The sequence below is a fragment of the Artibeus jamaicensis genome, unplaced genomic scaffold (genome assembly GCF_021234435.1).
Source record: "Artibeus jamaicensis isolate MK-2021 breed Jamaican fruit bat unplaced genomic scaffold, CSHL_Jam_final scaffold_833, whole genome shotgun sequence".
NCBI classification, from domain to species: domain Eukaryota; kingdom Metazoa; phylum Chordata; class Mammalia; order Chiroptera; family Phyllostomidae; genus Artibeus; species Artibeus jamaicensis.
The window spans coordinates 15,024,004-15,035,279 of NW_026522056.1; the positions used below are offsets into that span (position 1 = coordinate 15,024,004).

Genomic DNA, 11,276 nt, shown 5'->3' on the forward strand with positions numbered 1-11,276 from the left:
TTGGGATGCCAGAGAGAAAGGGGATGGTTAAGGAAGAGTCCCAGGGAAGGTCACTGCAGAGCAGGATCTTAAAGAATGGGGGAGGACACGACTGTCAGAAGGATGGGGGGTGGGAGCGCACTTTGGATCCAGAACAGGGTCAACAGGAGCACCCCATCTGCGGAAGAAGAACCACAGGGTCCTAGGGACAGACCCACCATACCCCAGGGGCTCAAAATTGGGCCTAAAACCAATTTAAGAAAGAGAGGAATCTTGACACGATCAGGAGGGCGAGGAAGATGTGTGGACCACAGGTGGAAACGGCTTGTGGCCCTCAGAGCTGGGTCTTCATGGAGGTCGGTCGGCCGCCACCTTCTTAGGAAGTGAGCTGGCACTGCTCTGGAGCAGACTAGCCTGGGGGCTGCAGAGGGTGGGGGTACAGCTGGGCAGAGAAGCCAAGACCCGGGGAAGCTACTGAAGAGAGTGTGAACCTGGGGTACCTCCTCCGGAGCAGCTTCCCTCTCCACAGCCCCAGCTTGATTCAGCCTCAGCACCTGAAGGTAAGCAGGTGCTGCGGTCAGGGCTCTGGAAGCAAGACCAGAGGTGTGAGTGTGAAACGTTGGGGCGTGGCGAGAAGGCGGGGCGTGGCCGCACCGGCGCCGTGTAAGCCCAAGGCTCCAGCACAGTTTGCTTTCTGTTCAGTGCTCTGTGCTCGTTTGGGTAAGTCATCAAATTTACATCATAAACACCAAAACTCACGGTTAAGAGATGGACGCCAGTCACCAGAGTGGCCTCGGGGATTCTGTAATATTCACTCACTTCTCCTTAGAGAGCTAGGCCTCTTCTCTCCCACTCCCCGGATTTTCTCTTTTTTTCCATTTTTTTTCTGTCCTTAATCATCTCCAATGCTCCCTCTTCCATTCTTCCATTTTCCATCAACCTCTGGGTTCCAGGCCCAGGCTTTTTGCCTAGAAGAGCAGCGCCCCCTTGTGGTCAGAGATCATCTAAATCTGAATTTCATCGGAGAGCTAGACTAATAATGCAGAGCCCTGGGCCCCAGTGAAAGAGTCTTGCTGAACCAGAAACTGTACTTTAAAGAACTATTCCAGTTCACTTCTTTCTCATTGGACTTTGGGAACCACTGCCCTGAGGACAAAGACCCTGGGAACTTTCAGGTCTCTGATCTCTTCTTCCATCCCTCCCAGGAAACAGTGTGGTGTTTCCTGGTCTGTCTCCAAGACTGTGAACCTGCAAGGATGGGGAGGAAGCTTGTCCTCCTCAGCATTCAAACCTGGGGTCCTGGGCCGCGCCTGGGTCCCCGCGGACCCTTCATGAACGTTTGTAGAATGAATGAACTGTTGATGTGGGGACCCTTCCTCCTCCTCCCTCCTTTCTCTTCTCCTTTTCTCCTCTTTTTTCTCTTGGCCTCCCTTGGCCCAGGGCATGGAACACGAATGTTTTAAGAGATAGTTAATGTTTAAAGAGAGTCAGGTAAAGACAGGGCAATGCCAGGTTGCTCAATTGACAAACAAATCCACCTTCTGTTCTTTCCTAAGCCAACAAGAAGCAGCCAGAAGACGGTCACACAGGCAGCGGTGGCCAGACCCCTCCCCTGCCCCCACCTACCTGCCCCACACAGCGGTTATTGCACAGTGTTGCTGTAATTATCGGTGGCTATAAATAGTCTTTATTAAGAAGTCTCATCTGGGATTGGACAGACCTGATGGGTGGCCCTTATTTGCTGTCTCCTCAAACAAGTGGGGGGAAAAAAATGTAAGTGTTGCTCATAAAATCTGATCCTGGAGCAAAGTATTCTATCTTCACCTTTGAGGTCTACCTATGCTCCCAGGTTATGACTGCATTTTGGGGGATTTTGTGGGGATCTGATTCTTTCTGCTTACCACCAGCCAAAATGTCACCTGGTCCACTGATGTAATGGCAATAATGAAGATAATGATAGTAATTCTTTAGTGGGTCTTCCTTTCACTTATTTAGTTTCTCATCTCTTGTGTGTGGACCACATGAAGCTTCTGTATCAATCGACAGCCATCCCTCCCTCTAGTCCAAAAGATCAATTTTCCTACACACTTGCTTTTTTTCATGATTTTTTCTCTATTCCAAGTTTTTTAAATTTCATTTACTTATTTTTCAAGTACAGTTTTCTGTCCATTTCTCCCATCCCAGCCTCCCCCGCCCCTTGCTCCCCACCTCCCTCCCATTTCCACCCCCCTTAGTTCTCGTCCCTGTGTCCTTCATACTTGTTCCTCCAAATCCCTCCCCTTTTCCCCCTTAAATTCCCTCCCCTCTCCCCTCTGGTCACTATCCCCCTGTTCTCTATTTCAGTGTCTTTTGTTTTTATTCTGCTTGCTTGTTTGTTTTGTTGTTTAGCTTCCTGTTAAAGGTGAGATCATATGGTATTTGTCCTTCAATGCCTGGCCTATTTCACTCAGCATAATGCTTTCCAGTTCCATCCATGATGTTGCAAAGGGTAGTAGCTCCTTCTTTCTCTCTGCTGCATAGAATTCCATTGTGTATATGTACCACAATTTTTTGATCCATTCATTTACTGACAGGCACCTAGGTTGCTTCCAACTCTTGGCTATTGTAAATTGTGCTGCTATGAACATTGTGGTGCACAGGTTCTTTGAAATTGATGTTTTAGGATTCTTAGGATATAATCCTATTCCAAATTTTTAATGACTTCTTTTTGCTTATAACAATAAGCAATATTGTGGCCTGCAGTATTTTTAATGTATACCTTTTTCTTAATGTATGCATTTATTTATAAATTAAATACATGTGCTGTCAATCCATGTGAAATGGATTGTTAATTTTTGACACAGGAATATGAGCAGGAGTTCCACTATTTTTTCCCTGTACCCCAGTGGGTCGATTATTTGGTCAGCATGGCCTCTTGCATGTGGATGTCTGAAATTTGGGTGCTTTCATTATTCTAGCCTGAGTAAGTGTTACTGATCCGCCATGTATTTCTCTTTGGAAATATTTTGAAAGCAAACAGAATGAAGTAAACCTTCTTTGCCCTCTGCCGTTCTCATCCACCTTCCATTTATAGGTCTCCTCATACCTTCAAACAAGGAGCAAGGATAAGGGAAGGAGACACGGACACGCAAGGGGAAGCAGGGGCCTGGCTCCTCATCACAGACAGCGGGAACCAGACACCATTGCCCCGGTCTTGAAAGTTGACTTCAGTGTCTGGAGAGCCATGCAAATATTCTTCAACACAACCCCCTCTTTACAAACGGCAGTCATAAAGCCAGCTCACCTCCTTGGGGTTTACCTAGAGAAAGCAAGGAACAGCTTAAAAACACATCGTCAACAAAGTACTGTTTCTGTGCTGTTGTAAGTAACAGTAATTGCTGCTTATGTGGACAGTTGTGGCCCCCAAATAAAGGTTTTCTCTCCATTCTCCCCGCAGTGGCCCAGGCTACCCTGGCTAAGAAGGCAGGGCGGTGTGTCCAGGGTTTCATGATCATGAGGGTCCAATGAAGCTCTTAGGCCAAACACAGGCTGGGGGCTGGCCCCCAGGTTGAGACTCCTGACCGAGTGAGCATGGATGTTCTCTGGCCAGGCCGTGAAGAGCCAGTCGATGGCAAGGTATTCTACGAGCTCTTGAACAAAATGGCCCATGAGCTGGGATTCAGGTAACTTCAGAAAATGCTGTGGATATGTATATTCACACACTACCCCCGTATTATTTACTCACTAATACTCGTGTTTATATAGATTTATCACAGCCTCTGAGCCTACTTCCAGCCCTTGCCTGCGAGTAGAGGTTAGCAAAGTCTGGCCCAAGGCCTGTTTTTGTCTGACCCAAGAGCTGGAAATAATTTTTTCATTATTGAAGAGTTGAAAACACACACACACACACACACACACACACACACACACAGAAGAACGTGCACCAGAGACCTGGGGTGATACACAAATCCTAAAATGTCTACTTTGTGGCCCTCTGCAGACAGGCTCGCCCACCCCAGGCCTTGAGGGCCTGCTGACCTCTCCTGCATAACACCACTTGGGGTGGTTTTTCTTACTTCACCCTCATACCACCCTGTGAAGTAGGTTAGGGCAGTGTCATGGTGTCTGTTTTAAAGGGGGGGGGGGGAACACAGAAGCCGGGAACAGTTACATAACTGCTCCGAGATCACGGACAAAGTTGTCAGGCTGGGGCTGGACCAAAGTCCAGTTCTCCGTGCAGGACTCTTATCAGCAAATGATGGAGAGAATGACTGACCCAGCTCATCTGCACAGAGGAGAAAAAAAAAGAGGTTGAATGGCATCCAAACTGATTTGAGAGCTCTGGGTCTGTCCACCCTTTCTTAGATGACAGCTCATTGGGAAGAACATGAGGAAGAGTTTTTGCAAATGCTAGAAATGTTTAACCAGCCCCTTTACAGACTCAGGCGGGTGAAGCCACCACAGTGCACGGCCCCCTGCTGCCACATCTCCAGCGGAGCTGTGCAGCCGCCCTCGCCGCCTCTGCCCTCTGCCTCCCGCACACCCATCCCGCTCACTCCCTCTGCCCTGGTAAGCGCCCCTGCGAGGAGCAGCTGCAGGAAATGAATGCCCACATTATCCACCCACACTGCCTGTCCGCAGCCGCAGGCCCGGGCAGCAGCCGGTCGGAGCGCCTGGGTCCCCGTGTAAACAGCCAGCCAGGCTGAGTGGCGGCTTGTTCTCCTGGCCGCACCCCAGGAAGGTCATACCGACACTGGGACCCCCCTGATGCCCCAGGGCTGAAGAGGGGCTTTGTGCCTTTATTCGGACCTTAATCCTCTAGAATGCTACCTACGTAGAGACCTGAAATTAAAGACGTGCCTGCGATTGGTCCCAGTGACCTCCAGGTGGGAGGGAGAGGGCTGCCAAGATGAGGCCTGTCTGCCTGTCAGGGATGATTAGGGGTCTTGATACACACGGTGGGAGGCTGCCCGGGGCGCCTTCAGGGACGCTGCTAAGAATTCCAAGTGCTCACTTCTAGAGGTGGGCCCCTCAGAGAGGAATCGGTCGGACTTTAGTCAATTTAGTCAATTGGTAATGTAGTCCTTTGGTAATCTACTCAGGGACCTGGCTACTGAGGAGAACAGAGAGGGGGGAGGAAGAACAGGGGCAAGACTGTGTCCCTGCTCAGTCAGACTTGAGAGCAGCAGGAAGAAGACACAAGTGAGGGGTCAAGTTCAGGGGGAGGCCACAGCACTGAGGGGGGACTGCAGGGTAAGGTCTTGCTCTCCCTATATCTGGCTTTGATCTTTTTCCTCTTATTTCCCCTTTTCACAGTGGCTCCAGCCCCAGGAAGTCTTCTCTGCGCATCCTCATGCAAGTCACCGTCTCCACCCAGCAGCTGCCTGTCCTCTCCTCCGTCACAGAGGTCCCGCTGCACCTTCTAGTTCCAAATCTGCAACTCTCACCAGAAAGAGCATGTTGATCTTTAGCTCCTTTCTCAGGACTTATTCCTGCCTCGTACTCCCTGTGGCCTTTCTTTCTCTTGACCTTGAATTACAATTTCCAGAGCCCTTTCCGACTTCATCACTGGACTGAGAGCCACTTCAGCAAGGGGCTCTGTCTGACTCAGCAGGCCAAACACAGTCCCTTGCCTGAAGCAGACAATAAATAGGGAGCCACTGCAAGATCTGTCCTCATGATTCTTGCAGACGGAGGCTAAGAGAGGCTTTTAGAACCTTAGATAAGGGGCAGTGAGGGGATTCGGAGCAGCTATAAATCTCAGAGAAACTTTCTGGTCCAGAACTTTCTTCTTTTTTAATCTAATGTTATTCAGGACATGGGGTTGCATCAGACACTAGCAGACATTTTCAAACCTCTCAGTGATCCACCCATCCAACGCTTCTGCCAGTGCAAACAATGCCAACCGTGAGGGAGAAGAGTCTCCTTCTATCAAAGTCATTCACACAGATCAGTTAGGATCTGCAGAAGGTATTTCTTAGGAAGGGACTCACAGAGCTTTCAGTCTGAGGCCACAGTTTTTGTTCTCGGTTGTATCCTTTGTGGGTCTCTCATACCTGCCAGGAGAGGCGACCTGCTGTGTCTGCTTGTTTGCTGAATCACTGCCGATTTAAACTCAGCAAATAGCAACAAAAAGCTGATTTAATGAGATTTTAAAGTTCAGCTGTGAAAATTGAAAGTCACCCAACATCAAATCACCCAACCACCTGCAAATATTGCACTGAAATGTTCTTGTCACTCACAGGGATTCTATTTCTGACCAGCCAGTTGACAGTAGTGGGAATGAACCGCGGGCAGGAAAGACCAGGAACCACTGGCTTGCTTCTGTTTGCCAGGAACACTTTTGGGGGAATTAAATAGGAAATGTTTGCAAAGGGTTCAGCATAGCGCCTGGCAAGGAGAAGATGCTCCATCAACACGGGTTGTCCTGTCTTCACTCCCTTCTCTGAGATCGCATATGAGGAGGGTTCATTGTGACGCCCAGGGTTCTCCATGATGGAACTTGGAGGACAAATACATTCCTGGGTCTGAATAATTAAATAAATGCACTGACCAAAACACTAAAAGAAGACCATGCATGGGCCAATCATGAGGATGTCATAAAGCAAGGTTATGATTAACGTACTTCTAGGTACTAAGAACAAAAATATTCATTTATCTGTCCTTTATTGTTTCTATCAATCGCTAGGCCCCAACTGGTCCTATTAATAGGAAAACAAATATCTCCCCCATTTCCGACTCAAAAATATTCCTGTACCTCAGGCTACCTCAGTCCTTAGTGCTGTTGCTCAGTCTGGTTTCAAGGCCGGCGCAGGGGGAACTGAAAACTCTTAGTGGCCAACTAGTCTCTCTGGATGTCGGTGCCACACAGTGTCACAGACAAGGCTTCACGTGGGGCAGTCCGCAGATGCTGGCCTGTGCGGTGACAAGGCCTGCATTGCTGCCCAGGCCAGGTGGCGCTCTGCCCTTGAACTCAGACATTTCATCTGCAGCATCAGCCTCATGCTGTGCAGAAACCAGCAATCCCTCTGCTCCAGGGGCCCTTTGGGGCTGGAAGATGACTCCCTACCCAGCAGGCAGGTGACAGAAATGAGCAAAGTAGCCTGGAATTAAGAAAATCCGGCCCACGGGCTTTATTTTTACTGAACGTTAATGAAAGCAGGTAATGTATAAATATGCATAATATCGTTTACAGTTGATGTTTATGGAAATGCAAATTAAGAGCAAAACATATTTAATGATAAGTCAAATTTTTCCTTTTTATAATTCATCTTCAATACGAACCTGGAAACCCGACGTCTTTTCTTCTGTACCAAAGGTCCATGTCTTTCATTTTGTGTTCTGAACAGGAACAGAATATTTGCACCATTAGAATGCTGTTCCTTCAATATTGTCACATTTATCTAGTTTTCAGTACTGTTTTGTCCTACAACTTAATAATATCCATTAATAGTGCTTCCTTTATTCTTTAAGATTAAGCAAACTCAATAGTGTTACTTCATTTTCATTAAGTTTAAAATACACTTTTTGGAATCCAGTCTTCACACCTACAATTTTGGGATTGAAGTTCATACTCTCACTTTCATTACTGCAAAACTCATTCCAGTGTAGTCAAGAGAACCAGACTATCCCCTACAAAATGAATATCTTAGAGGTATTTTTTTTTATAAATGAGTGAATTGAATCTTACATTTTAAAACTACAATGTATAGATACCTAACTCATGGACACTCTCGAAAAGGAAGATTCCAAGTTGATTTTTTTTGTGAGTTGTCATGGAGATTTTCCCTTGGCTCACATAAATAAGTCAATTTCTTTCACCAACTCAAAAGCACCTAAACTGATTCATCCAAAGTCCATGAACTACAGCAGAACCTGGTACCTGTGCTTCAGGAGGGTCACTGTCGGCAGTTCAAGCCACAGAAGCATACCCAGTGCCAGTGTTCCTCACTACATCCCTGAGATTTCCCACTCCTAACCTTTCACTACTAACCAATTGCTGGTGAATAATTAAACAAACAGGCATAAATTCTAGGCCCTTACAAATGATTTCTCGCTAAGTTTCCTAATAAGTGTGACATTAACACCAACTAGACCATAGATCATAGCCTGGAACCATGCTAATGTTGGCCAACGCTCGAACTCTCAAGACTCTCTGGCTTCCAAAATAACTTCCTGATATCATGTCTGTTGTATCGTATCCTATCCCAATCGTCTTCTAGTTCCTCAATCCTAAGAAACTCCATAAAAATATGGATGTGCTAGTTAGTACATTTACTATGTGTACTAACTCATCAGATACAAGAAAACACTAGAAATTATCTACATTTCTTACATAAATTATGCGGCACATTTTTAGCCCTGTTTGTAAAACACTAAGTAACAAGACTTCTGGTTGTTTCTGGCTGGAATAGATCAAGCCTGTTGCATTCAGTGGATACTGTTTTAAAAACTCACCATCTACAAATAGTTTTGATGCCCAGGCAGAATTTTCCCTTAATGCAGAGTGGCATTTAACTGTAGTGTCATTTAATGTTTGCACATTAAAAAAAAACCCTTTAAAAATGCATCCGTTTTAGTTTAAGTACTTCTCATCATACACAGTTATGACCTTGTTTTTTAAACGGTTCATAGTTATAACCCTGTTTTATTGCACAATATATTCTTTTGACGCAGCAACCTTCTCAGAATATCTTTCATTTCAAAAGAGCAGGGAATGGAAATTGGGTTGATCTGGTATGTGCCATTGAACCTGGCAACTTAACTTGTCTGGATCTTCAGTTCCTCCTCCACAAACGACAGCTGATTAACCTCAAAGGTCCTACTAATTTTAACATTTAAGAATGTTATGACCCTCCCTGGCTGGTGTAGCTCAGTGGATTGAGCATGGGCCTGTGAAGTAAAGGGTCACTGGTTTGATTCCCAGTCAGGGCACATGCCTGGGTTGTAGGCCAGTTCCCAGTAGGGGACACCTGAGAGGCAACCACACATTGATATTTCTCTCCTACTCTTTCTCCTTCCCTTCCCCTCTCTCTCTCTCTAAAAAAAAATGTTACAACCCTAAGTCCTAATGTATTCTTGTGGTCCCCGATGCCTCCTCCACCTTCAAGACAAATTGCCCAGAAGAGGGACTTTTTCCCAAGTGAATGTGTGCCACAGATTATGATAGAGACTCATAGCAAAACAGTAAAATTATTATCAGTCCTAGCATTAATTAATCATACATGTGATCATGTGCTAAGCATTTCATTGTTGTGCACTTTGTACTCACTTTTATATAATGTAAAGGGAAGGAGGATAGAAAAATGGAGGTGGGAAGGTGTTGAAACTTATGCACCTACTCAGAAGTATGGTATGCTGTCTATATGCAAGGTCTCATTTAATCTTTCTCGTCAAACCATGCTTGTGGGAGATGGCATTATCCTTACATTACAGATAAGAAAAGGAGGCTCAGAGAAGAAAAGTGTTCTGGCCAATGTGACAAACTAGCAGCAAATCTAGGCTTTAGTAGCTTGGTTCGGCCCCAAGGCTCTTGTATCCACTGTACACTGCATGATTCTAGGAAGTGCAGAGCCTTCCTTGCGAGTGAGTTGTCTCAGGTCATCCATCTCCCGAGCAGTCCAGGCTTAACAAGGGTGCTTTTTTCTCTATGCTCCCTGGGCCCGGCAGCCAGGGCTCAGCCTTGGGTTGACTGGGTTGGAGGCCAGAAGTTGGAGAGACGAGGCTGGGATGAAGGGACTGGTGTGGAAGGAGAGTCCTGGTCCCAGCTGGGTGAGTCTGTAGGAGGCACGGGCAAGAAGAGGCTGACAGTCAATGACCAGGGGAGACAGTGAGCCAGTCCAGGGCCCAAGACCTGAATGTCCTTCCGGGCTGCTGTACCTCATGCCTCAAACTCCAAAGTAGTGACTGTCAGAAAGTCAGATTGTTTTCAGAAGGAGATGGAAAACTCAAATGAGCAATCAGACTGATTGTTTACCATCTGACACTTTATGCTGGCTGATATTGACAGAACATCAGCAGTTAGATATCGAATTCTCTCCCTCTCTCCCTTCCTTTCCCTCCTTCCCTTCCACCCTCCTTCCCTTTCTTCCTTCCTTCCCGGGTCACTGGGTCATATGGTATTTCTATATTTGTAATTTTCAAAGAGCCTCCATACTATTTTCCATAATGGCTGTGCCAATTTACATAGAAAGTACTTCTTGATTCCCAACTAAATTAGATTAAGACCTGAGTACTCCACCCTTCTCCCCATCTCCTTCTCATTTTCTGGCATCTGGAATTGTTTTTATACTGTCAAGGTTGATCACATTACGTTTTTTTCTACAACCATATTGACGTCTTTTGTGTTCCATCAGGCTGACTCTCCAAGTTGGAAACTAATAAGCTTTATGTTAATATAAAATGAAGTTATTAATACATGAATCGATTCTTTCCATAAAACATGGAGGCAGGCACCGAGCTAGGACTATACTGCGGGTCCAACATCGTGAAGCTCGGGCTGTGCCCTTGGGTCAAACGGATTCCGTTGATCACTCTTTGTTAACGTCCTGACACCATGTCTCCATTTGCTGTGGCTTGTTGAAGGGTGGGCCTCACTTTGGTGTGAGCAGAAAGAGGGGTCTGGCTAGGAAGCTCTCGAGTATCTCAAGCTGGGGGGTGGTTACACAGGAGTCTAGGTGCCCTAATTCTCAGGGGAAAAAATGTCAGCCTTTGTAGAGAAGAGAGCTCTGATTTTTGCCCAGGGTTTGGCTAGGAAAGCTCCAAACTCAGGGATGGGTCAGGAGAGTGTAGGGCGCCACCAACTGGCTAGTTCATCTGCAGGCAACTTGAATTTCCTTCCCTGCTAATAAGCCCCTCCTTTTAGCCCCTCCCCAACATTCTGGGAGATGGCTTTCTTGATTTAATTATCGATCAATAGGTTTTTGTTTTCTTTACATCTTCCGAAAATGGGTTAGAATCTGACCTTCACTGTCATCCCCAAACCCTGACTATTGTGAGTTTATTACCTTTTTTATTTTACTGAGGTCTCTGGAAGGAGAAAACCATGATGATTTGAGTATTTTATTTCATGATTATAACAGCGCTCAGGTTTATTATGAAGAAAAGCTCAAACGATCAAGAAAAACATAAAAACTCCATAAATTCCTGCTACGTGGGGACAATCACTGTTAATATCTTGGTGGAAATCCTTTCTGAATCCACCGGCTTTCCCAGGTCTGTGTGGAATTTCCAGAGTGAGAGGGCCCGCACTTTGATCACTGAGCCTTCACTCCTTGGGGGAGCCATGGAGCCAAAGGAGGGATCAAACTGTTAAGGGG

At 46.2% G+C, this 11,276-nt stretch overlaps 1 long non-coding RNA gene across 1 annotated transcript; it reads left to right on the top strand.

Annotated features, from left to right (window-relative positions):
- Window positions 1-1,550: 1,550 nt before the first annotated feature.
- On the top strand, window positions 1,551-9,578 carry LOC119064980 (uncharacterized). Its single transcript, XR_008390585.1, has 4 exons — window positions 1,551-1,752; window positions 3,053-3,339; window positions 4,398-4,527; window positions 5,275-9,578. It is a non-coding gene; the product is annotated as an uncharacterized LOC119064980 (long non-coding RNA).
- Window positions 9,579-11,276: the final 1,698 nt, after the last annotated feature.